The sequence below is a fragment of the Chiroxiphia lanceolata genome, chromosome 2 (assembly GCF_009829145.1).
Source record: "Chiroxiphia lanceolata isolate bChiLan1 chromosome 2, bChiLan1.pri, whole genome shotgun sequence".
NCBI classification, from domain to species: Eukaryota; Metazoa; Chordata; class Aves; order Passeriformes; family Pipridae; genus Chiroxiphia; species Chiroxiphia lanceolata.
Genome location: NC_045638.1, coordinates 80,690,521 through 80,718,346, shown reverse-complemented (window position 1 = coordinate 80,718,346; position 27,826 = coordinate 80,690,521). Strand labels below are relative to the sequence as shown.

General features: G+C 38.5%; 1 long non-coding RNA gene across 1 annotated transcript; it reads right to left on the bottom strand.

Annotated features, from left to right (window-relative positions):
- Nucleotides 1-27,826, bottom strand: LOC116782711. Its single transcript, XR_004355327.1, has 3 exons — nt 27,706-27,826; nt 25,206-25,256; nt 1-141 (listed from the first exon to the last, which is right to left on the bottom strand). It is a non-coding gene; the product is annotated as an uncharacterized LOC116782711 (long non-coding RNA).

Here is a 27,826-nt window from a genome sequence, read left to right as displayed (position 1 = left end):
AGAATTCCCGTTGTCACACTGTTGCCCAAGTTTGGTTTACAAAACAGCATTGCAAAAGAAGACAACAAACTGAAGTGTGTGTGGCCCCTACCCTTGAAATGGCATGTTTCTGAACATCTGCTTTAGCTTCCACTGATGATCCTTAAAACAACGACAGAGGAAAAGGTGTTTGCAGTTATTTTGAAATGTGTAGGTTGCATGTGGAAGAGGTAGAAGGAGAGAACAAGTTTGCCCCTGCAAAAAATTTTACTTTCCGTGTAAACAGAAGAATAAGAAACCTAGAGACAGCATCTGAGTAGCTGACACTATAGGGTTACACACATATGCATGTGCACTCAGTGCCTCATTAGACATGTATATACCACTGTTCCACTGCCCTCCAATGACTTTGGCAGATCTTAAGGAACTCCCTTGTGGTTTAAATCTCTGCTGCTCAATTTCTGCACCTTCTCTACACTTACAACTGTTATCATTTCACCTCTGACTAGTTTTATTGCACTCAATGGTATTATTTGCATAAGTAAAGTTTATTAACATACTTACCTAAATGTTTGCAAATTCAAGTCAAGAAAATTATCTTCTAAATATTTGATTTGAAATTACATTCCTTTGATTAGAACTCTGCTCTTAGCCTTTAATAAATCTCATTGAGTTGCTTGACCTGTAGATGATCATCCTAATTATCATCACTCTTTTCATGGTAATTAATTATTTGATGGGAGATTTGAGTTAATGGTGAAATGGAAGAAAATAGGAAGGTTCATAACCAGGCCAATATTTTTGGTGAATGCTGACTGTATTAATAACAATTAAGCATAACATTATGTACACATAGATGCTTTTGTTTTTCTTAATTAAATAAGCAATGTTCTTGGACATTTCCCCCCCCCCCCATGTATTTTAGGTTCAGTAGCTAGCTTTCTTCAGACTTCAATAGAATTAACTTTCTGTTCCAGTTCTTGAGAATCTCTTCAGATGAGGTCTTTAGTTGTGTTCTTAATGAACTTTTAAAGATTTTTGTAGTTCTGTTGATTGAAGCAAGTTAATTTTTGGACTTTTCTGATTGGGAATACTGTCAAATGCTTCCCTGGGGCTGAAGTGAAAACTAATAAAGATATGATATCTTTAAAAATCTATGAAGGTTCTTAATCCTCAGGGTTCCTATGTCACTGTCCTTGAATATTCTGTGAGAGTGAATTTTTCCCTTTCTCTCCATGCAGAAAGTTAGCACAAGTCTATGTAATATTTAAACACTGCTTGAAAAACTTTGGTATATAAATGGTGTAGATTTTACTTAGAGTGAATTGTAACCCATTGGTCTAGTCATAAAGTCCTTTCTCTGTTATTCTTTTCAGGGGATTTTTTGCCTTTGTAATGGCTTCAGACTGAGATATATGGTAATAGAAACTTTGGCATTTTCTATTAATATGGATAAAGAGATTATTACTATAAAGAGAGAAAGCTAAACAATGTTATCACTTTCTGAAGATTATATAGTTTATTAAGTTTATCTAATCCTTATTAATTCCACACCTAGGGGATTTAAATTGATGGAATGCTTTGAAACAGACTTTGGATACAGGATGAATTGAACTATGTCTGTTCAGAATAGGCCCAAAAACCTCTTTGGGGAAGATCCTTTATCTTTCCATTTGTATATGCACGTACCTGCCTCCTACTTTGGACTATTAATAAATAAATTTCAAAACCATAGAATTTGCCTAATAAGAAAAGTCAAGTACAGTCAAATCCACACTGTGGATGAAAAAAGGACTTGCAAAGCCATGGCTGTGTAACATAACTTACAGCACAAATGCCACAGAAACTCTGCCTAATAAAATTCTATTCCCCATCCTCTTGTTAAAAATGCACCTGTTCATAAGAGATAGCTCTGTCCCAGGGAAGTATTACTCAGCCTCATAATTTTTCTTTGTCTTCTTCGTTGTCACTGTCATACTTGATGCTGCAAAGGCTGAAAAACAAAGGTCTCCAGTGGCTGGCATGGAGATATTTCTTCATCACGTACAAAGAGGACTGTAAGCAGCTTCAGTCTTTTACCTCTCCAAGCAGGGTCACCCCATCTTCTGCCTACATTCAGAGGAGGGTACTAGCTCCTTTACAGGGTGATTAAGCCCAGCCAAAATCGTCTAATGGAAATTTGCTTTTCTTTTCATTGCCTATAGTAAACATTGAGGATGAGCTTTTATTCCCTGTGGTAGCAGAGCTCTGTTAATCACAGGATGAAATTCAGTGTACAAGCTCAGAAGCAGGCTGTATAGAAAGCATCACAAACACATCAGAAGCCATTAGAACTGAATCAACTTACACTAACAGAGATCAAACCCAGCATGTCTGGCATGATCTGGTGAATACAGCGGATGAATGGGGCAACCGTTTTAAGGATTTCAGTACAGATTTTCCAACAGAATATTTATTTCATCAGAAAATTACCTTTTGATCAAAACCAACTATTTTCCCAGTAACTTGTCCATCCAGGTAAAATTCAGAGATTAAAAACCAGAAAATGTTCTAAAAATGGAACAAATTAAATGTTTTTTTGGAGTTTTTGTTGATTTTTATTTGTTTGATTGAGTTTTTTTCCAGAATTAATTTTGTTTGGAGGTGTTCTCTTGTGTTAAAAATGTTATGCTTTAAGCATAGAAGTTAAATCTAAAATCAGGCTTCTGAGTGATTAATCAAATTCTTACTAGCACTTTTTTCTTTTTTTCCTAGAAAATACTGAATTACCTTTGTTTCATTAAAAGCATGAATGGATACAGTTTTCACTGTCATGAGCCTTTCCATGAATAAAAATCTGGGATCTTGCACAGCCTTGTTACTGTTTTTCCCAGAAGAGAGGCTGACGCAGGCAAGGACTCTCTCAGGGCATATGTGCACAGATGGGAACAGGCAGACTCAATCTGCCTTTGCTTTATGGTCATATTGGCACGGAGCTGTTTCCCTCAAGATAACCTTTTTAATTAGGACAGTGGGGCTATAAACTGCTGAGCATAATCTTGGGAGCTCCCAACTTGTCCTGCTGCATTTGTATAGGCAGGCTAAATCCCACATCCCAGGTTTCCAGGCAAATGTGTTGTGGGTGAAATGAGTGGTGACAGTAGGGGTTGAGGTGTAGCAAGATGACAACAGGGCATGGGAAAGAGGACAAGGAAATTTGTACAATTTGGATACTGTTTTCCAGTGCCTGAAAGGGTTAAGACTGCCTACGGGAAGAAACGGAGCTTGGTTTGGTTGCTGGGTTTTGGATTTGTTTAGCTGGTTTTGCTCCTTTTCCTGACAGTAAGTGTTGGTAGCTGATAGTAACTTTGTGAGAAGAAGGAAAACAACTAAATGGTTAGTAGTTTATGGGGTAGTTAGTAGTTTATGGGGGAGTTGCTGGAGGTAGTGGAAAGGACACTTTGCACTGACACTTCCCAGGGGACAGATAACACCAGTTATTCTCCTGTGGCCAGACAGGGACGATCTTTATGGATCAGCATCACTTATAGCCAGCTGTTGAAAAGCTCTGTAGTGGTTAATTTCTCAGCATTTGCTAAATGCTACCAGTCAGCTCTCTGCTGTAATAGATGTGGCATGGGAGAAAGCAGACATAATCCCCACTGCAAAGAGTTTAGGATCTAAATAATCTGCTGCAGTTTATCAGGCTCTGAGTGTGATAGCAACACAATCAGCAGCAGATGAGTAGCTCAGTGATGGTTATCAGCAGATGTTCATCCTCAGCCTTGTGGGGTTGAAAACTAAATGATTAATAATTCCCATTTTAAAGTAAAACACATTAACTGAGAAATCAGGATTTGCTTAGCTTTTGCTGAGCATTAGTGTAACTGAGATAAAAAGAAATAAATAAAGTAAGTTACAGTGCTGCAAGGCAAAGGTTAGCTATGATTCTATTCCCTATTTACTGAAGATAAAGAATATTCTTTGGAGGAAATTCAGAAAAAAAATAGGAATGTGAATTTCAAACTAACTTGAATAATGGAACTGGCCATTACATTGGATTCAGGTAAAAGGATTATCCTTAAATACTAGATCAAGGCAGAAGGCTAGCAGTTGTTCTTATTAAATGTATTTAACTCCTGGAAAATTGTTTATTTGATGCAATCAGCACAAAATTGATATAATCACTTTTACATTAAAGAAAAGCATCATGTAAAATTACCTAAGGAATTAGTAAGGGGACAGGGCAAGTAATGAAAGACTTTTTTTGCACAGCGGGAGTAGGGAAACATAATCTTTCTTTAAGGACAGACAGGAAGTAGTCCATTGTCTTATAGTGCATACTTGTTGAATGATGAACAATATAATGTATTTTAAAGTGTTGATGGAGCATTAATATAAAATTAAGAATGCTCTTGTCAGGAAATACAATCATTCATTCTTTATTCTGTCACCATGTCCCCAGACCAGAGCCATGTGCTGGTGGGACTACCAATGAAGGTATTGAAGCCATTTTGTCTTTTCTCAGAACCTACACATGAACACATCACCTCTCTCCCCATGGAGCTTGATATGTTGTTCCCAACATCTGTCAATGTGGCTCCACAACTGCTAGCTGGAGTCTCATTGTAACACCTGCTTGTGGAAATCCATTCAAACATTTCTTCAGTGTTGTTTGGCAAGAATAACAGACTGATTACACTTGGCCAGATGAAAGGTACACCTGACTCAGCATTGAGTCTAGCACCCAGACTGCTGCTTTTTTTTTTTTTTTTGGTTTCCCATATCAACACCACAATACTACCATGAAGACCCTGACAAGTTCAAAGGTGACTAGAGGATTTTTGGGGATAGGTGAAGGGCATAGAGGACCAGGTACAGATCTGCTTTGCCCTTCCTGGTTGGTGTTGCCAGAAAGTCTGTTTGGCTTCTTGACTGGAATTCTCTCAAAAAAATGTGAGTTTCTGGGAAAAGGCAGAATCCACCAATGAAATGTGGAAAGAAAAACTTTGCCAACAGACTTTTTAATTTACTGAGGAGATCTTAAGTTAGCTTTGCTGGAAGACAGACATAAAAGCTTAAGTGAGAAGAAAAGGGCAGAAATTAGGCATTAAAAGACATAACTTGTTAGTTTCCTATATTATTCTGAAGAAAAGGAGGTGAGGAAAAGCCCACTTGACATGCCTTTGCTTAAGTGCATGCAGTTTACACAACTGGAGTGATGTGACAGGTGTATAGAGTCTCTTTCGAATGATAGGCAAAGAAGACAAAGGGCAAAGTCACGTACTTGCAAAAAGAAGCAGGTCAGACACATGTGTCTTCTGTGTCATGTTAAAAGGGGAGACCAACATGTGTTATGGTGGGTGTCTGATATTGACCACCTGATCAAGAGGAGGAGGCAAATGAACTCTTCTTTAAACAATTGGAAAAAATTTCATGATTGCAGTCCTTTGCTCTCACAGGAGATATTAGAAACTCCATCTTCTGGAAGGCAATATATTGGAATGCCAGAAATACTAGTTTTTACTCAAGCATTGAATGGGCTGATTAGAATATGTTTTCTGATGGAGCTGTAGGTCACAATAAGTACTGAGAAAGTCAGAGGTAGTGCTGGTTTTACTGACCATGACATGTTGGAGTTTTAGATCCTGAGGAAAGGGAAGAAAGTGAGTACATAACTAAAGGCTCTGAACTTTAGAACTTTTAAATTTGAAAACTAAACACACTCACTTTCACACTGAAGTGTGAACTTCAGCTTGATCAGGTATGTGATGGACATGGTATCGTGCTGTATTATTCTGAAGGGGAAAGGGGTCACGGAGAACTTAAGCTCCACCTACACAGGTCTCTGCCATCTGCTAGATACATCTAAGGGAGCCGAAGGATACTGTTGCTATCAGGGATGGGACATCTGTCACCTCTCTGAGCAACCTGTTTCAGTGTTTTATCACCTGTATTTCATGGCTGCTCTTTTTTAATGTTTTAAATATTGTGATGGTTGAGAGAGGTTCCTGATGACTAGAAAAAACAAACAACACACTCATCTTGAGGATGGCCAGGAAAGAAGACCTAGGGAACTAAGGCTGGTCAATGTTATCTCATGCTCTTGGAAGATTATGGTGACAATCCTTATATGAAGGACTAAAGGATGACTGTGAGAAACTATCAAGGATTTATGATGGTTAGATTTTGCCTGAACAAACATATTGCCTTCTACAATAAGAGAGGACTAGTGGGTAAGCTGTAATCAGTGGACTTGACTTTAACCTGTCCGCCCGCTGGAACCTCCACTGCGGGCGTGGCCCCCCCCCCGCCCGCCAGAACCTCCACATGGCGCGGGGCCACCCCTGGGTCCGTGGTGGGGCCGTCTCCTTCCCAGGCACCCTGGGCGTGGGGTGGCCCCTGACTGTCCCCGGCCCCGGGCACAGAAAGGAGTGACAGAGGGGGAGCTTCGCCGGTGTGGACTGTGCCCTTGTGGGAGATGAGAAGGGGAGCCTTGGAGCCCACAAAGGAGAAGGACAACTCTAAACTCAGGCAGATGGAGCTCATTTAGCCTCGTAAGGCCATCCATCTAAGAGAAGGTCACTCTCATTAAACCTACGTCCTGAGGACCTCACTGCCACTGTCCAAGCTCGCTCGGCCCCGGCAGATGAACCTTAGGATTAAAGGGTGGGTTCAGTTCCGCGCATACTGTGTCTCACCTAAAAAATCCACTGCGCAGGCTTGAAGGCCTTACCCACATTTGCAAAGCTGGGCGAGGGTAGAAACGGCCATCTTCTACAAATACAGTCACACAAAAAGACAAAGGCATATACACTTGCCTCCAAAGGTGTACCCAAATTAACTCTAGCATGCTGGAACATCAGAACCATGCTCGATTCGGCGGATAGCAGATGTCCTGAGCGTCGTTCTACCCTAGCAGTGATGATGATGATGATGATGACTTTAACCTCTACCTAATCTTGATGAGCCTCAATAAATCTGTTGTTCTTTGACAGGTTGCCTAATTCAGTTTCTTCATTTCACTATTTTGAATGTACTCCATGTCTTAGGGCTACTTGCACTCATTCTCTAAAACAAGCAGGCAGCTGTCTAACCATCTACTGCTCAAATATGAGAACTATTTATTTTGATGTCAGAGATGTGGTCAATATCATATGTAAATAGATATCAAAAGCTGATACACAAAGAAGAGTTTATGAACAGCATAATGACATTTTCCCAGAAGAACCTTCTAGCCTTCAGAAACTCGCAGTTAGGGACCTCCAGAGTTACAGTGAGTTCTAGTATTCAGTATCACTCAATGGATCCTTTTCTTGCATGGATTTAGTCACCTCCAGTTAGAATGGGCATGCGTTACATGCATTAGTGATATAGATTGTATGCTTCATTTGTCACTTGGTCTAGAAGTTAAGAAACTTTTAAGAAACTGTGTACAGAAGAAAATGGATAACACTTTGTAAGTGGGATAGCCAGTATTTGTGATGCATGTCTTGCTTTCTGAATTTCTTTCCTTAATGACAGAATAAACACTATTCAGTAGAGGAGTCATAAACTAATGACTGTCCTGAGATTATTTTTCTTTAACTTTGCCCTACCAAGGTTTTGTAAAGAACTTAACGTGATTCAAACCAGGGGATTGCATATCCAAATAATCACCAAAGCAATTATTAATTTTTGCCCAATTACACTCTGCTGCCATCAAAACATGTTTCATTATTACTTTTATGTACTCTTAAACAGCATTGCACAATTTATAGTTCATCTTTGTTCACAGTTCAAAGTCTTCCACAGTGCTGCACAACATGTTCAAGGGATCCTCATGGCTTTTCCTAGTAGATTACGTTTTCTTGGCTTGGATCAAAACAACAAACAAAAATTCCCACTAGAGGTATATCTTTTCAATGGTAAGAAAACCACCCTTGAGTTTTGAAGCATAGTTTAGGAATACATAATTATGTTATAACACACAATAAACCAGATAATTTGTCACACATTTGGATTACTTTTATCACATAGTACCAAGCTTGAGGGTTAATTATATTTTGTAATTCCATTAAAAGCGTAATCATTTTTGTATGCCAAAAATCTCATATTTGTCACAGAGCTGAGCTACCAGCTGAGAATTCTGCCGTTAGAAGTTCGAGCACTCTATAAAACAGGTGAAGTACCAGTCCTCACTTACTGATGGTGGAGCTGAAATGGAGAGGATTGAACTGACTTACCTGTGATAAGTCAGCCAGTGAGTAGCAGCTGAAGGAATGAAGCAGTCCCAGTAGGGTGCATACCGCATCAGGTAACAACATCAAGGTGTTTCAGCAGCCATAAATTCTTTATCTTTTATTTAGATGTTATTTATTTTAGTGGAGTTGCCATTTTCAGGATTTTTCTCCTTGCAGACTTTTTGTTTGTTTGTTGTTTTTTTTTAATATATAATGTGTTTAAACAAGATTTTTCAGAAGTGAATGAAGACTTTGGTTTGCAACAATTTTGGAGACACTATCTGGGGAGTACTTGAATTTTCAGATCTTACTGAACATGTCCTCTGAATCAGGCCATTTTTATCTGCTGTAATTCAAGAAAATTTTAACAAAAGGTTGATCCTGGCTTCATTTTATGATAACTACTAGCTTTTCTAATATATATATTATATATTATATTATAATTTTCCTACCTTTTCCAATTCAGTCATTCTGTTAATCTATTAATTCCTTAAAATCCTGCAGCCCTAATGTTTGTGTCAACAATTCAATATCTTATAGGATTTATTACAAACATGAAACTTACTAAAACAAATAAAATACTTCAGCCTCTGAGTCTTGGTATTATCTGTGAATTTCTTCATGGGTTTTTTTGTTGTTTCTCCTAAGTTATAATTGCCCCTGTTACCTATATTTACTTCTTACTCCCTTGATAATTAATTTTATTTATTTGAAAATACATTTCAGAGTTGAGTTACACTTCCAGGAGTAACACTGTAAAAACAATACAGATAAGACAAAACCAGACTCCAGAACTTTTCCTAGCAGTCCCTAATTGACTATACCTTCTCATTTTGTTGCTTTCTTGTTCATACACTTAAAAATATTTACACAAACCAGAAATTTCTCTTTAAGTATGGGCAGAGTTTTTTTAAGTATTACACAGTTATTGAATTAACAAGTATTGCTTTAATAGTCTAAGTTTTCAAAACCTACTTTATGTCACCAATAAGCCATAAATAATTAATAAGATTAATTGTTTACTTTTAGCCAGTGGTATCCAAGGCCTATTTAATATCTTTAATCATTAAGATTGGAAAAGATCATCAAGTCCAACATTTAACCCAGTATTGCCAAGTCCACCACTAAACCGTGTCCCCAAGTGCAACAACTACATGTTTTATAAATACCACCACTCAACCACTTCCCTGAGCAGCTTGATCCAATGCCTGACAACCCCTTTGGGAAAGAAAGTTTTCCTTATCGCAAAACCCCCACAAGTAAACTGAGCAGTTAATATCTGAACTAGATTTAAAACTTTGTTAAATTTAATCATACATTTTCTTCCTATGACAATATTGGAACTGGTGGAAATTGATAACATAGTGCACTTATTATGCATCAGAGAAGTGATAAAAGTAAAAAAGCCACCCCTTTAGAATAGAAATATTTGTGTTGAAGGTATTGAATGGGGAAAAAATATCCTAGAAAGATTTCAAGTAATTTTCAAACCTCAGTGTCAGTGAGTATTTGGAATGTTGTACTGTATCTAAGAAAACCTAATTAGTTTGGGTTTTTTAAGGAAAATCAAAGGTTTCTATATGCTTATTTTGAAATATGGTTAAATTGTATGCATTGGATTAAGATTTTGTGTGATTTTTTATTATTTTTTCCCCCATGTATGTGTTCAAAGTATATTAGTAAGATAGCTAACATTGTTCTTCAGTGGCCACTGTGGTCCATCAGGTAAATAATTTATATCTTGTGCTATATAAATACATGATTGTGTTTTCTGCTGTGAATAATAAAGGATCCAAGTTTTCTCTTTTTTTATTAGCTTTATATAAGCATTAGGGACATCCCTCCAGAGACAAAGGGGAGGGAAAACAAAGCCTGCTTTTAGTTAAACAATGTGCATTCTGTCTTTTTCTATATATATTGCAGACAAAACCCAACAACAGAAGATAATATATTCAAGGCTATGAAGCCTAGAACTTAAAAGCTAGAAAATTACAGAATTTGGATTGCACTATGGGTTTCACATATCTGAACTTTCCCCTTCACCCATAGGAATCCTGCTTCAGCCAAATCTTCAAATCAAGTTCCTCAAATCCTTCTGTGAATACAAGAATATTAATGCTTTCATCATCTTGGCTACTGCAGTCATTGCTGAGATATCCATGGACTTCAGAAATATTTAGTTGGTTGGTTGGTTTTGGTGGAGTTTTTTGTTTGGGTTTTTGGCTGGTTGGTTGGTTTTTGTTTGTTTGGGTTTTTTGTTTGATTTAGTGTGATTTAGTTTCCCCCTGTCCTCCCCCCCCCCCCCCAAGTAGAGTACTTAGCTCTCTGTAGTTAGTATCCACTGTGGTCAAAACCAGATCCCAACCTTTCTCAATGCAGCTGTGAAATATTAGTGTCTCTGCAAATCAGACTTTTGAGCACCAATTTAGAAACCTAAGAAATCCAAGGTTTCCCTCAACCATCTGGCTCTCAGTTTCCTTTTACATGGATTATCATTTTTCCATTCCTTATTCTCAAGCCCATTTTATTAGGTCAAAGATTCTTCTTCAGATGTACAACAAGCACAGCATTGAACAAAGTTCACAACAGACGCTATACCAAAACAGAGATTCTAGACTGCTCAGAGAAAAGGATGTTGTTTTTTTGTTTGTCTGTTTGTTTGTTTGTTTGTTTGTTTTTTAACTTGGTCAAAGGCAATGTATTTTCCCTTGGAAACAATGGAAATCGTGGAACTTTCTGCAGAAATATTGAACTTGAATCAGCCCTTAAGCATGGAAAATTTCAGCACTCAGAGGCAGTGTCTGATACATCACTTACCCTTTGATCTGTGGACTTAACTAATACCTGGGCCTTTTCTAGGCTATTTATAGAGAGAAAAATTTAGTGTTATGAGTCAGGTAATTTTAGTGTCATCCTGTTTATTTGCATACAAAGTCCTTTTTTTTTTTCTGAACACCTCTGTGCAGCAAGGAGAGTTGAGAAGGCGGTTCAGATTCCTTTATTCAATCTGTATGTTCAGTAAGCATTTTTTTTTCCCAAAGACTGCAATCTCTTTTTTTTTGTTTGTTTTGTTTTGGTTTTGTTTCAGTAAACTGCCTCAGAGACCTTTCCCTTTTCATTGTCAGTGCAGAACTACTGATATTACTTCCTACTGGCTTTCTGCGTCTCTCAAACAGCACCATGGTTGCTACCAGTCATGCTCACAGCCTCTAAGCAACTACCCGTTCCTGGTTTAGAGTAAATTTTTTTATATGAAGTGATGACCTATGGTCTCATGGGTGTTGAAGTGTAGCTTGAATAAAAAAATGGACTCATCTTGCCTATCTTTAGAAGGCGACACCTGAATTAGTAAGCATAAGATCCCTCTGCAATTTAAAGAAAGAAACTGGTATTTCTGGAGGGCAATTAATTGTTTTTCTTGTGTATATTTAATAGAATCGTAGAATAGTTTGGGTTGGATGGGTCCTTAAAGATCAGCTAGTTTCAGCTCCCTTGCTGTGGACAGAGGCATATTCCACTAGACTAGGTTGCTCAAAGCCCCATACAATCTGGCCTTTCACACGTCTATGGATGAGGCATCCACAACTTCTCTCGGCAACCTGGTCCAGTGTCACGACACCCTCACATCAGATAATTTTTTCCTAATATCTAGTCTAAACTGACTCTCAGTTCAAAGTCATTGCCCTTGTCATGGGCACCTATATGCCTTTGTAAAATATACATACATATCACTTATATTTCTTTGTAAAAAGTCCCTCCCAACTTTCCTGTAGGCTTCATTTAGGTACTTAAAGGCTGCTAGAAGTTCTCCTCAGAGCCTTCTCTTCTCCAGGTTAAACAACTCCAAGCCACTCTCTTTCAGCCTTTTCTCATAGGATAGGTGCTCCAGCCATCTGATCATCTTCATGACCCTCCTCTAGACTCACTCCAACGGATTCATGGCCTTATGTTGGAGGCTTCAGAGCTGGATGCAGCACTCCAGGTGGGGTCTTATGAGAATGGAATAGAGGGGGAGAATCACCTGCCTCAAAATGTTGGCTGTGCCTCTTTTGATGCAGCCTGGGATACAGCTGGTTTTCTGGCCTGCAAATGCACATTGCCGGGTCATGTTGAGCTGCTCATCCACCAACTCCAGTAAGCCCTTCTCCTCCAGGCTGCTCTTAATCCATTGTCTGCCCAGCCTGTATTTTTACTTGGATTTGCCCCAACCTATGTGCATGACCTTGCATTTGGCCTTGTTGAACTTCATGAGATTCACACAGGCCCACATTTCAAACCTGTCCAGGTCCCTCTGGATGGAATCCCTTCCCTCCAGCATGTCCACAGCACCACACAACGTGGTGTCTCCGCAAACTTGCTGAGGGTGCACTCAATCCCCCTGTCCATGACACCAACAAAGATGTTAAACAGTGCTGGCCACAATACTGAACCCTGAGGAACTCCACTCATCACTGATGTCCATTTAAACATTGAGTTGTTTAAATGACTGTAACCATCCAGGCAATTCCTTATCCACCAAGTGGTCCATCCATAAAATCCATGTCTCTCCAGTTTAGAGACAAGAATGTCATGTGAGACAGTGTCAAATACTTTGCAGAAGTCCAGGTAGGTTGTGTCAGTTGCTCTTCCCTTGTCCTCCAATGCAAGAACCCCATTGTAGAAGGCCACCAAATTTGTTATGCATGATTTGCCCTTAGTGAAGCCATGTTGGCTGTCACCAATCGCTTCTTCATTTTCACTGTGCCTTATCTTAGTTTCCAGGAGCATCTGCTCCATGATCTTGCTGGACACAGAAGTGAGGCTAACTGGCCTGTAGTTGCCTGGGTCTTCTTCATTTCCCTTTTCAAAAATAAGGTTATGCTCCTCTTTTCCAGTCAGCAGGAAAAGAGAAACTCTCTTTGCTGGACTGTCACAATTTCTCAAATACAATGGAGAGTGGCTTCGCCACTTCCCCTGCCAGTTCCCTCAGGACCTGTGGATGAATCTCATCAGGTCCCATGGACTTATGCAGTCTCAGGTTCCTTAGATGGTCTCAAACCTCATATTCTCCTACAGCAGCCAGTGCTTCATTTTTCCAGGTCCTCCCTTTGCCTTCAGCAACTTGGGCTGTGTAGCTGGAGCACTTGCTGCTGAAAACCGAGGCAAAAAACTCATTGAGTACCTCAGCCTTCTTCATATCCTGGGACATATATTTATATATCTTTAGGATGAAATGAAGCACTGCAAACAAAAATGTTTATTTTCCCCTATTAGATAAAAAGATAATTTAAATAATCAGATCAGTGTTGTACATTTGGTCAAATGATTGTTGTATATTATATTAAGAACCAAAATCTCTCTCTGTATTAGTCCTGGTGGAATGGACTACAGCTCAATTCCTTCCTTTCTTCTATCTATTAAAATAAAAAATATTTTTCTCCCTCTGCTTAAACCTTCAGCTGGGCACGTGTGCACTTCAATCAATGGGCATGTCTGCACTGGGACTTGCACCTGAAAGGAAGTCAAACTAGAGACAACCTCTTAGCTGTTTTTATCCAGACTACTGTTTTGGCTGGTGGCTTCCTGTTGTTTCCAGTTATTGTGAAATGAAAAGCATTCCACTGCTCATTAATTGATATGAACCAAAGGTTCTAACAATTCTATCTGCTTTATCAATGTCCGTAGTATGCCATATAGGGGCACTGAAAAGAAATGGAGCTGCACACCACACAGAGCTCAATTTCAGGATCCTTCCAGTGTTCCCCTTTTATTAGGGTTCCTTTGTAGACAGCACTTGGTGTTGTCTTTTAGTTAACCAGAATTCCCAGTGTGGTGTTTTGATTCCACACATTCACACTTGTATCATGTGTCACTGGTTAGCACCGAGATCAGTGACTGCCCTGCCTCTTCCCTTCAAGAGAAAGTTGTAGACTGCAAAGAGGTCTCCCCTCAGTCTCCTCTTCTCCAGGCTGAACAAACCAAGTGACCTCAGCCACTCTTCATATGGCTCCCCCTCCAGGCCCTTGACCATCTTTGTTGCCCTCCTTTGGACACTCTGTGATAACTTAATATCTTATACTGTGGTGCCCAAAACTGCCACAATATTCAAAGTGAGGCCACACCAGTAGAGAGCAGAGAGGGACAATCCCCTCCCTTGACCAGCTGGTGATGCTTTGCCTGATGCTCCTCAGGACACGGTTGGCCCTCCTGACTGCCAGGGCACTGCTGACCCATACTCAACTGACATCTATCTACCAGGACTGCAGGTCCTTTTCTGTGGCACAGCTTTCCAGCATCTCATTCTCCAGTCTGTATGTACAAACAAGGTATACTTCACCAATGTTTGCCTAACATATGTTGCCTCACAACTTGGCTTTGGAAGTTGTCTTTCCTGTTGGTCTGAGTAAGGGCAAAATTTCTTGTTTTGCAGAACTTTGGATAAGTTTTGAACCAGTGATGCATACTTCATCTCTTCTATTAATTTTTTTTCATGTTAGATGGAGCTGCTCTCTCACTGGTGCCCTGGCACATGGAGAAGGATCAGAATATTTATAATTTTTCTATGCTTTTTTGTGGTGTAAAGTTTGTGTATCTTTGCTTTGCATGCATCTATGAAAACTGGAAGCAAACAATTCTTTCAGATGGTTGAGAACATATTCATGCAAATGAGTGCCACCCCCTTCTTCTTTTACTTATCTTCTGGGTTTTTATTAATGGGATTATAGAATTGTATTGGCCAAAGGTCATTCCTTTTTCTGCCACTGTCCTTTTCTGATGCAGAACATATCCATATTCACTTTCAGGACTAAGAGCTTCTGAGTGAACCTGAGATTCTGTGACCAAGAAAAGGGTGGCTGCAAGGGAGGGAACTGCAAATTTGGAAATCTAGGATTAGCAAAGCTACAACTGACATTAACAGTGAATCAATGATCTATATGTGAATTCAGATAAAATCTAAGCATTGACAGAGAAACTAAGATCAGGAAGATATTTGGAAACTCAGTGTCCGATTTAGCCAGATGTCATATCAACTACTACACCTTCACAAGAGATCTGATTCCAATTTCTTGATGACTGTTACTCCTACACTGGCTAATTATATAAGGGCCTCGTTTGAACATCTATTACTCTTCAAAGAAAGGAAATTAAATTTGTTTCTTGCTTGTATCCTAAGAAGAGATAAAATTCCTTCAGAAACAGAAGTCTGTGGCAGATTAATTCTAAGGACTAGGGGTAAAATGAAAAATATCCTTTACCCCATCCTGTAAAGAGGGTCTTTGCCAGATGTGGAGGGGTTCATAGCAAAAAAAAAAAGATCTTCAAGGCACAAGGGACAAGAAAAAGTGTTCTTAGATTACTTCTTCTCATCCTTTCTAAAGAATAACAGGACCGTGCTCCTTCCAGAGGCCTTCACTGTTGAGATTTGATATTTATTCCAATATTTTCAAGTCAAGTTTAGTGATTTTTTGCTTCCATACTATTCTCAGATTTTAGGGAGGACATGGCTGCAGAAATTTATTCATTCAAAGGGGGCCCAAAGATGACAAATAAGAGTTGTTAACCTCTCCTATCTTTATCTCCATCCACTGCTTTCCTTTCATATTTTGACTTCAGCAGTCAGACTAAACATTTCCTTTCTATTCAATTTGCCCTTTGCCTTTCATTTCAAAAGAGAAACTCATTTTCTGAATATAATTTTCTAACTTTTTTGAGTAAGTTTATACTGTAATCTTCAGGTTACAGTGATTATAATTTAAAGGAAATCTTACATGTCCATTGAGAATAAACTAAAACCTATAAGTTGGACTATCTTTTATGAAGCAACTCAGGTATGTCTGACAGAAATTCACAACTTGTAAATGTCAACGAAGTCCTGAGGAAATTATATCACAAAGACATAAATGCCTTCTGATTCACTGGATGAAGAATTTAAGTGGCCTGAAGCAGTCATTCAAAAAGTGTCCTTTTTGTGATGGAGCAATCTCACTTTTTGTGAATGATGATATATAGGAATAGTTCTGGGTTGAACATTTGAATTATTTGTCAAAATAAAATTGAATACAGTCATGGTTCAATAACCCAGATGTTTGCCTTTACCATACTTAGCACATCTTCTAGTTCTGGAGAACTAAAACTAAAATCACAAGAGTAAAATATGTCTATTTTATTTTTTAAAATTACAATTATTATTGCCCCCCCCCCAAAAAAAAACCCGTGAAACAACCCTCAGCAATACTTAAAAAATGACCATTTTTCTCATACATCTAGGCTTATGGACAAAGTCTATTGCTAGATCTAACAAAATAAGTAAGGAAATTTATACTGTACCTATTGCTCTATATACAAAACTGAACCAGCTGAAAGGAAGCAAGGCCATCTGTGAATCCAAAAACTTCTTTAGCATTGTATTGTGCATAAGATTGAATGATGAATTTAGTAAATTTCTGGGCCAACCCCATTATTAAAAAACAACTCAAAGCTAAAATCAGTTTATAACAAAGGAAATATCCTGGGAAATAATGAGAGAAATATGCTAGGAAGTCTGCCATGATATCCTCATAGGCAATTTCAGGAAGTGCAGGCTGGATGAGTGGATGGTCAGGTGGATTGAGAATTGGCTGAACGTCAGGGCTTGGAGGATTATGACCAGTGACATAGGGTCTAGTTGGAGGCCTGAAAGTATTGGTGTCTCCCAAGGGTTGATACTGGATCCAGCATTGTTTAACTTATTCATCAATGACTTGTACAAAGGGGTAGATGCCTCTTCAGCAAATGTGCTGATGATACAGAGCTGGGAGGAGTGGTTGATACCCCAGAGTGCTGTGGTGCCATTCAGAAGCACCTTGGCAGGCTGGAAGGATGAGCAGTCCTGGGAAGAAGGATTTGGGGGTATTAGTGCATGAGAAGCTTGACATGCCTTGACAATGTACGGTAGCAGCCGAAAAAGCCAGCCATATCCTGGGCTACGTCAAAAGAGGCGTGACCAGCACATCAAGGGAGGGGATCCTCCCCCTTTACTCTTCTCTTGTGAGATCCCACCTGAAGTGCTGCATTCAGCTCTGGGGTCCCCAACACAAGAAAGATGTGGACCTGTTGAGCATGTCCAGAGGAGGCAGCTAAGAAGATCAATGGTCTGGAACACCTCTCCTGTGAAGACAGGCTGAGAGAGTTGGTGCTGTTCAGCCTGCAAAAGATATGGCTTTGAGGAGACCTTATAGACCTTTCTAGCACCTATGAGAGTGGAGGCCTACAAGAAAGCTGGAGAAGGACTTTTAGTAAGGGCCTGTAGTGATTAGACAGAGGGAATGAAAGTAAGTAGATTTAGATTAGATATTAGTAAGAAATTATTTACTGCGAGAGTGGTGAGGCAATGGCACAGGTTGCCCTGTTCCTGGAAGTGTTCAAGACAAGGTTGGATGGGCCTCTGAGCAACCAGGCCTAGTGGAAGGTGTCCCTACCCATGGCAGAGAGGAGTGAAAGTAGATGATCTGTAAGGTCCCTTCATACGCAAACCATTCTGTGATTCTGGTCTGATTCTGGTTTGAAATGACAGCATGAGGCTCTGATGATGAAAATACCTAGTGTTGGAGGATCCAATTTATGATGATGGGAGTTGTGCTTTTTTCTTAGAAGTGACTTCTAGTTTTTTTTCAAGAACTCACAAGCTGTATCTGTTTCTGTGTCTCAGTGACTAGGAAGAAAACCGAGCAAGAATATAGTGTGAGAAGAGCAGAGCAGAATCCTTCTTCATCTCACCAGCTTCTGATACAGAGACCGTGGTCACTGGATGTAGCTTTCTACTATGTTGGGGATATACAGAAGGTGACTCCACATGTAAATTTACCCTGTCACTTTTGGATACTTTTTATGTTCCTTCCCCTAATTCTTAGGAGGCTGGTTCCATAATCTTCTTCTTAAAGCTAAAAAAATTTAATATTCAAGCAAATGGGACTTATTCCAAAATTGTCCTTTGCAATACATTCTTCTCCTCTGGCGTTTGTATTTTTTTCTGTTGTTGTTAGTCTGTTATTTTGTAGAGAATGCAAATGGCTCTACTAAACCAGTCAGTTTGCTCCAAAATTAATGGGATATCTGTTTGCCTGATCATTGTAGTAGACTTTCTATTCACCTGCTTGGCCTGAACACTCCTCTTCCATCAATTGCAGTGCAACATTCCCTGTGCCTCCAAAGATCTTGTAAAATGGCCCTAGTATTTACCTAGATCTACTGGAATGTTTAATTTGATATACCTTTTGCAGGTACATCAGTGGCAAAGCCTCTGGTCCTTCTCTCCATATGTATTTCAAACGGGTTTTATAGCAGGAACTCTTGGACTTAGTACCTTGTTGTTGGGTTTCTTTCTCTTGCAGAATGACATTCAAACTGTAGTCTCAAATTCTTAAGGTCAGCCATTGCTTCATCTGTGTTTATCTTGATCCTTATTATTGATAATGCTTCTCAGATTTGCTTCTGTGACAATATTCATTAGCACAGTCCTACTTTTTGTAGCAAAGATTATTAATGAAAATACTCATTAAGTTGGCAAGATCATTCCTCCACTGGTACTTTTTGTTCAGTAATGCCTGCTTTGCAGCACCATTGTTGCACAATCTTCTTTACTTATTTTTGTTTCTGCTTTCATTCCCTCCATTCATACTGATTAGGAATTTTTCATGTGGCATTTTTCACGGATTGCTTCAGCTTAAGTAGGTTCAGCATATTTTACATTGTCCCCCAGATCAGTTAGTTACTTTATCAAAAATACTCAGTATGAAAATATAGCATGCTGAACTTAAAAACTGTAGAAAGAATGGATATGTGCCACAGAAAGTGAAATAATATAAGTACAATACAAATATCTTTTTTTTGTGACACTAAATTATTAGGTTATATGTTCCCTTAAAATTGTTTTGATGCCCAGTGTTATTTTCACTAGGTTGTTACACCTCCAACAAAAGTGGAAAGCTTTATTTTTGCACTGTTAAGAGAAAACTACCTGATTTCACTAAGCACAGCTGTCAGAACACTCAGACAGTAGGGGAAGTACTTTCTCACTATCAATAAGCTCTGAGAAGTATTTTAAAGCAAAGCTTTAATTAAATTTGTCATTTCTGAGTTTCCAGCCCAAAAGAGTTACAGTAAAATTTCAAGCAAAGAAATTATTTTTGATTTTGCAGCATGAAGACAAGGTAGTTATATGCTGAGATTTTTATTTTTTTTAGAAAAGCAAGCGGGAGAAAATTTAGGTCTAAAAAGCATACTACGTGTAAGTAAATGAACTAGGAATATGCTAATATCGGAGGTACCTTATTACTCAGAAGTCTACATTAACTTTATATTTTATCAGAGAAAAATAAAGAAATGTTATTTTTGTTAAGTTGAAACATTTGGTCTATAAATTACAATTAGCTTAGTAAGCTGCCTGAAAATAAAATTGTAGTAATAGGAGCACAGAGCTAAGTGTACAGTTACTCTCAGTATAAATTAACATTTTGTTTGTGTAAGCATCAGATGCACTGTGTTAAACAAGCCTGATCTAGAAAATGTGTGGAGAATAGAAACACATCCCCCAGTGTGCTCTGCTGAGCCTGTGACTTCATGTAATAATTTTTAAGTAACTGCCCCTACCTAATGTGTGGTGAATTGGTCCTATATCTATTGTGAAAGCAGGAGTTGTTAGCAGGTGAGGCCCATTCAATGAGAAGAGAGGTAATGCCACTAATATTGGCTTTAAAGGAGCACAGTGTCAAACTCTGCAAACAGGCTCATTTGAGCAGATAATGGACACTCAGAGGATGATCTGTAAACAGGTAATCCTGCTTGTCCTGGAAAACTATCAGGTACAAAGGCATGATGGATGGGAGGGCACACCAAAACAGTAAACTTGTAATGGAGCTTAAAAGTTGCAAATGTTCCAGTGATTACATGATGGTCTTGTTGATTTGAATGGGCAGAATATGAGCATTTAAAGTCCAAATCATCTTGAGCACTGTAACAGTTCAGTTTGTGCATTTCAGCAGAGGGTAGGGCTAGCTTCCACATAGGACCTGAAGATGACGCAAGTAGATGCATAATGTCCTAAAGGTGGTCCAGCAACTGGTGCGGGAGAGAGGAACGACTTTGTCTTCATCACATTGTAGGCACTAGGCGTAAGCTCTGGTTTTCATTCTTTGTCATGAAAGATTTGTATCAGTCATACTTCTGTGGCAAATCTTGTCACAAATCAAAAGTGGTTGCTGTGCAGAGAAGGTCTGAGCTCCTTTTTCTTTCAAATATGGTTTGCAGCTAATCTGTGCTGGACAAAATTTTGCTTTTTCTTTTCCATTCCAAATTGTAATTCTGCTGAGCTGAATAAAACTGGTAGAGTTTTGCTTTTAAATATTTTGGGTAATTTATATTCTTTTTGCAAGTGCACCGTTCTACACATAAATAATTCCCAACTCTGTCCAGATCAACCTGTAGGGCTTTAAGCCTTCTTTATACACACCGTTTTAAACCTACTCAGTAGGGGAGTATGTCAGCTCTCAACTGCTGCTGAAAGTCAGTGTGTCTGGCCAGCATGAACCTATTGTAAAGACAGTGTGTACGACCCTTGGATGTGTGAGAACTTGGGTGTGAGATGTCTGCCACACAGCAGGAAAGAGCATTCTGGCACACCATCTTTTAATACATGTACAGCATGTGATATATAGGATTGGAGTACCTATATATAGCATTTACACCTGCTGAGATTTCCCTTTTTTCTCTCTTCACTTACTCTTCCCTTAGGCATCCCCAGGTTGCTATGTGCAGTATGCTTCTCTTACATTATCTGTTACTAGCAGCTTCTTGTTAAGTTGTGAAGCTGTTGCTTCAATGTACATGTTCAATGTACATATTCCTTGTACACTCTCAGAGAAATGATAAAAGCAGTCTCCAAGGATGTAGGTTTAAGGGAAAAGAAATGAAGAGACCTGGCAGTTTCTTTAAGAAAATGATATGATGACAATGCAAACTATCCCAACAGAGAGTAAGGAAAACAAGGACAGTAAGGGGCCAACTTGGCTAACTCATGAGCTGACTTCAAACACAGGGAAAAGAAGTGTGAATTTCTAGTGACAAAATTACAAAGGCCAAAGCACAGACTGTGAAGTAACTTGCAAGGGAAACTAAAAATAAGCAATATAATTCTATGCCTGTTGTAGGAAGAGAGGCATTTTTATTTGTTTCGCATCTGTTTGAAAAGTATCAAAAAGTGATACCAAGAACAGCTCAATGTTCGGTGTTTGGGTTTTGTCCTAGTCTTCACTAAAAATACCAATAGTCAGAGGCAGTGAGTTCAAACAATACCCAGTGATAAAGCATGGATTTTTGGCTTAGAATAGGGAAAAATAGATTAAATATTATCTTAAATTGATGTTTTAAACCAGCATGGCATTATGAATTTAATTCTCTCAGGTGCATGGTATGACTCTTGGGGATGGTCCTGTGCAGGACCAAGACTTGGACTCGATGATCCTTGTGGGTCCCTTCCAACTCAGCATATTCTGTGATTCTGTAATTAATTTTCCCATTCTGGAAAGGAGAGAACCTGGTGCTCAGATCACAGTTTTGATTTTCAAAATCAGGTGTCTCATTTCCTACATAGTCTTTATTCGTGTAGGGACACATGCTTATGCTGTCCATTCCTTCAGCATCCTATTGCCTTCTTCCTTCGCTGTAGTCTGGCAAGTACTGGACTTTAGGTATCTTCAGAGCACATCTACATGACCAGGTGAAACAGCACTTGAAAATCCTGTGTCTGGGTCTGTAGGTTAATGCCTTGACCCTGAGCTCTAAGAAGCTCGTTGTATATGAACTAGTAGAAGATTTTGGATACCTTTATGAGTCCTGCTACTAGCCATAGCATAGGTGTCGTTGTTGGGACGGACTACGACATATAATATTCAGCAAGAAAGTTTATTGGAAAGAACAGGAAGCAGCAGCAGCCAAGAGCTGCAGTTTACAGCCTCTTAAATACAGCTCTTCAGGCACACATATACCACACAGATAGGTCAACTTAAATACACAAACTACAATTCTCACAGCTAATAGGTAGATTTTAGCTGGACTTTCTCAGTTCTACTTTCTCACAACATTTCTGCGCACCTGTCCCTGTTTTCCTTTGATGTTTTTATTTTTCTCAGTCACTCTGTTCAAAACAAGTCCTCGTTCCCACGAGACAGTATCTTTGTTCTCACAGGAACAGTGTCCTTGTTCTCCTGATGTTTTTCTCCTCTTCTCAGGGTGCATGCTGTCAGGACCAAGGCCTCCATTCCCAGTCAGTTTTTCGTTCTATACCAGGGGTCTCGGACTAGCCAAGATTCCCCACACATAGGTGTCCTATTTATGACCATTTTGAGAACAAGAAGTGTCTAAGTTATAGACTTAGTGGTTACATTTGTGAGGCGACACCCTGGAGGATGTGAAACGAAGGTAAAGCCTTGTTATGCTGCTGTCTTTTGTGGATACTTTGCAATCTATGGGCAACATCTATGAACTAACTGCCCCTCCCCATTTTAAAGACTGATACTCATATTGAATTTTTAGACAAGATATATATGTTAAAAGTAATGAATCTTTTTATTGCTTGAGAATTTTCAGCTGTAGGAACATCCTGAGCCACTTCATCTACTCTGATGCTTTCACACAGTTGTATCATATAGCAATAAATGTATCAAGATCCATCTCAAAGCAAGATTTTTTTTCCTCCCAGAACTGCAACTGGGACATGCCTCCTAAATTTTTCTTTGCTATTGAGATATTTTCTTTAAATTTCTACAGAAAATTAATTCAAATTTCATTTTCTGCTGAATTTCTAAGAAGACTCTCTGTACATTTCATCTTCACATAAGCTTAGTCCCCATTCTCTGTCTTTTCAGTCCCTGTCTTCTAGTGTATTTTCAAGTCGCAGGGTGTCTCTCTCTTTAGTTTTGTCAGTTTTTACAAGTCCATTCTCTAGCTCTTTGATCACAAGATGAACTCTATATTGCATATAGTATTCACTCAGCATCTGCTTCAATCAGAATTCAGCATTTGGAACACAGGCTGTAAGTATTTTAAACGATACTCTAGAAGAATTTTCCTACTGTATGTCACAGTGCAATTAATAGTTGTAAATCACCACTGAACATATCTTCATTACTCAGTATACTCCAAGATTTTGCTGATGATTTTCATGGTCTTATCATTCTATCAGTTCTTTATGAACTTGAGATTTACTGAAAAACAGAAGTCTCTGCTTCCTCCCTGCCTATCCTCATTAGTATTGAAGAAGTCTCTTCCAGACACAAGTTCAAGGTGCTCATTCACATTCTTCCCAGGTGAGCTCAGTATTTTGGCCTTTTTAATTTTCTTGCAAATGAGTTTGGCAGTTCCATGAGAAGCACTGCCAGAAACTTGCTAAGCTGCTTCTTGTTCAAACCTACAGTTCCCTTGCACAGAGTTGACTCCTGGCTCTTGAATATTCTGCAGGGACTGGGGACTTAAAAGTTAGCTTGTAATGGAAAATTGAAGTCAAGTCAATATCCTCTCAGGTCTTCATTGTGAAATGCACCTTCTGCCTTTATCTAAGTAATTTAACAAGATATTAGTAGTTTAGTCAAGCAGAGGAAACAACTGAACTTAAATAACACTAGCAGTTTCACTCCAAAGAGGTGAAGTTCAGGGGAAGAAGATTGAATCTGCCTCCTTAAGAATTAGTCAGTGCCAGAAAGCAAGAAAAAGGAGGAGAGAGTTTAAACAGTAGTGGACCCCTGAACAGACCTTAAGCTGTAGTGGAAGTATGAAATCCAGCATATTTCCTTTACTTTCTTTTACAAAATACGATTGCAGATGTGAGACGTGAAAGAACATAACAAAGACCTTCACTGTGTAGGCTAATAGGCATCTCAGACTTCTTTGCTGAATGCTGGAAAGAAATAGCTGATGGGTTTCATCTTGGCATAAATAAGGGAATAAATATATATATTTATTTTCTTTTTTGATATACAATACTAGGAAGCCTTTGAACCTTCTTGGCTATATTTTTTTGTGTGTTTTATTCATCAATTCTTTTGAATTAAAGTTTTTTGAATTAAATTTTTTTGGTTGTTTGATTTCTCTAACATCTGGACTGAGTGACAGTTTCTGCATAGGAATCTAAAAATTAGGTTATTGGAACCTTCTTGAATCACTCTCCAACCTAATATGATTCTCCTAGAAAATTGAAGGTTATGAGAAACACAGCTGCACAGACTAGTTTAGGAGCTGGTAGTGCAGAAGTCACTCAGCATATGTGCTTTCCAGGGCCACTACTAGCTAAAAAATTTTCTTGGCATGAGCTGTGACAGTGGGAGCAATGCCAGAGTACCAAGGGCTGGGGAAGGGTTTGTATAGGTTTGTACTCAGCACTCTCACTCTCTCTGTAATGGTGTCACTTAGTCCTCATGGACCTGCTAGATCTTTAGCTTGGAAGCTCACACTATGAACCAGAGGTAACTCCTGCTTCTGATGATAATACTAAAGTTAATTTTGCAACTGGTAGCAAAGTGCTGAGTTAGGTCCCCATTCAGCCTGTCTCACCTCTCTCTGCTCAGATTTGTGTTAGTGACAAGTAGCTTTGTTTGGGAAGGGAATTAAAAGAAACTGTAGATTTGAAGCAATCCTTAATTATTGAGAGAGGTTTTATCCTCCTCTGATTTCCCATGAACTCATATTCTACCCATCTGTGCAATGCAATCTTTTGTCTTCTAGCCAGTGCCACTGAACAGTAGATAAGTGTTTTGGATTACTGCCTTAAAATATGTCAGTCAGATGAAGCCAATCTAGTTCTCTTGTACTTACCTATAAGACATATAAGTAATTTTTGTCACACGCTTATGTGTAACACTTTTAAACTATTAGCACATTGAGATGCATATTTAGTTATGTTAACCTGGTGATTTTGGTAGTTTATATAACTAAAAAAATATAAGTCTTTGACAATATATTCTTCTTTGGCCCAAGGCAAATGATAGAAAATTAAGATGGAGAAGAACTAAAATTCACCTGGGCTCTGGAGATCTTCCTTGGTCTGTGCAAAGGGCTTTGTAGCCTTTTCTGACAGTAAAATTTAGATTAAAAGATGTTTGGTTTTTTCTGCTAAGAGTTGCTTAGTGTCCAGAATTCTCCTATAATTTTCATTATTTTTGTATCCATAGGTAAATTCCTCTCCAAGATATTATGTCTTACTTCTTTGCTTACAAAATCACAGAACAGTAAAATTTTCTTACCTATTCTTTTTGCCATCCACACATTTTATCAACACTTATTTGAGATTCAATTCTGCATACTGATAAAAGATTTTAATAATTCCCTAGCTCTGATCCTTGCAACACCTCTGCAGATATGTAATCTGTAGATGGCAATCTTCCTGATTTTGGGAACTGTCAGTCTGCTGTTGCTGCCTTTAATTTGTGGTACATTTATATTACTAATGTGAAATTCTTAATAATAAAATAATAATTGTAAAAAATCAAACAGTTATAAAGCTCTGAGAAAATTGTATGCACTTAGTTATCATTATCAAATAACTAGTAATAGCATCAAGGAATTAATTTCTATAACTGTCATATTGAAATGATCCTTTTCATGTAATTGTCTCTGGACACAGAGTTCAGACAAAGTTCTTCCTTGTCTGAACACAAAAAAATTATAGTTTCAACCAATGTGCTTAACAGTGCATCTGTACACATAGTATGCAATTCTTTCACTCTCGTATACACAAAGCTGATACGTAATTTCTCATCTGCCCCAATAACTAAATAGATCTTTGATGTATTTTGCATACACACTATCTGACCTTGAAGCTCTCCACCTAAATAAGAGGACTTCTATAGGAGCTATAATAATCCTTTGGAGCACAGTGCAACCATTCTAGTTTTCTAAGATCAATTTTGACATTGACTTAATATGTTTTGCTAGGAAAATCACATCTTCTCTGGTCAAGAATGCGATAGCTATTACATCTACCTATCTATCTAATATATAATAACGGAGAGTCATTCAACATTGCAAAGTAGCTTAGGAGCCTCAGAAGAAAGACACAAAAATTTTATGTATTTTTGCAAAATATTATCTAAGACAAACTTCTGCAAGAAATTCCATCCATCATCAGTTTCTAAACTAGAGCCTAAAACATAACCATTGAAGTACATCAGTTGCAGAGTGGATATTTAAAAATAAGGCTTGTCACATATACCTACAAAAATCCTGAAAGAGATCTATTCACAGAAGTCTGTGTCTTTAGAGACATGAGAAATCAAATGTGTTGTACTCAATAGGTGTTAATTTTATTGCTTTTAGATGCTGTGGTGATTAATAGCATAAAAACAAAGTAGCTAAATTGATACACGTTTCTTATTGCAGTTTTATTGTTTTTTTGAGTTTGTTGAATTTCTTATTTCAAAATGTTTCATAAAGGTAAGAGAAGATATTATAGACAAGTTAAAATATGAAGAAAACTTCTTCTAAATTAGTTGTGGTTTTTTTTTCCTTTTCTCATTTTCCTCTCTAGTGTGTGCTCTTTGTTACATGATTTTTGGGAAAACAGCTGTAGTTTGGACAGATCTTGTGTTCAACACAAAAAAAAAGGCATTTTGACTCTGCATTCAAAATCTTTCAAGTTTCTTTTATATGAGTAAAAATGGATTGAAAAATATCTGAGCTGAATTGGAAAGCAAAATGTGAAGTTCTTTTGCTATTCCTACACAAAATATTAATGATATTGAAGAAAACTCAAACAGTAGCTGATACTGATGAGATAGACCTGCCAAACCTTCCTTCTGCATTTCTATTTCATTGTTCTACATTACTACATGTAAATGTCATCTGCTAGACAATGGTAAGTTAGGAAGTGCAAAGGGATATGGATTGAGTTAAGAAGGGACAAAAGAAATAGGGTTGATAGCAGTCAGTAAAAAAGTTTAAAATTTCTGTGTAGTGGGTTGGCCTTGGCTGGACACCAGTTGCCCACCAAGTCTCCCTATCACTCAGCAGGAAAAAAAAAACAGGGATCAAGATAAGGCAGTTTAAAAAGCAAAAATAAAGGTTGCACACATGAAGGGAAAGGAAAACAAAAGATTTTATTCTCTACTTCCCATCATCAGGCAATGCCTGGTCACTTCCCAGGAAGCAGTTTCAGCATGCATAGTGGTTGCTCAGGAGGCCAGGCACCATAACTATGAATGCCCTGCTGATATGGTTTGAAGCTGGTTCCCTGCCAAGTCTCCAAACCTTGCCACAAAAACTCCCCCTGCCTCCTGAACCAAGGGAAAATAAAAAAACCAAGAGAACCTAAACGAGAGAGAGACAGCTAAAGCAATATATATAAATATATTTACACTTATATTACACTTATATACAATTGAAATATATATACAATTTCAGAAGGAAAAGGGAAAGGGAAGGGGGAGGGGGAAGGAAAAAAAGGAACCAAACCAAAATAAAATATACATGATCAATAGCCCAAGATCTAGCAACTAAAAGAATTAGCAAAAGACTATCTTACTACTCTCCTTGGGACAACAGAAAGTCGCTCTGGAACGATCGCTGGCAACCTCCGTCTCCCAAGGTCGGCAAGGCCTTATCAGGCCTCACTCCCCAACACTACAGACTCAACAGCAGGGAAA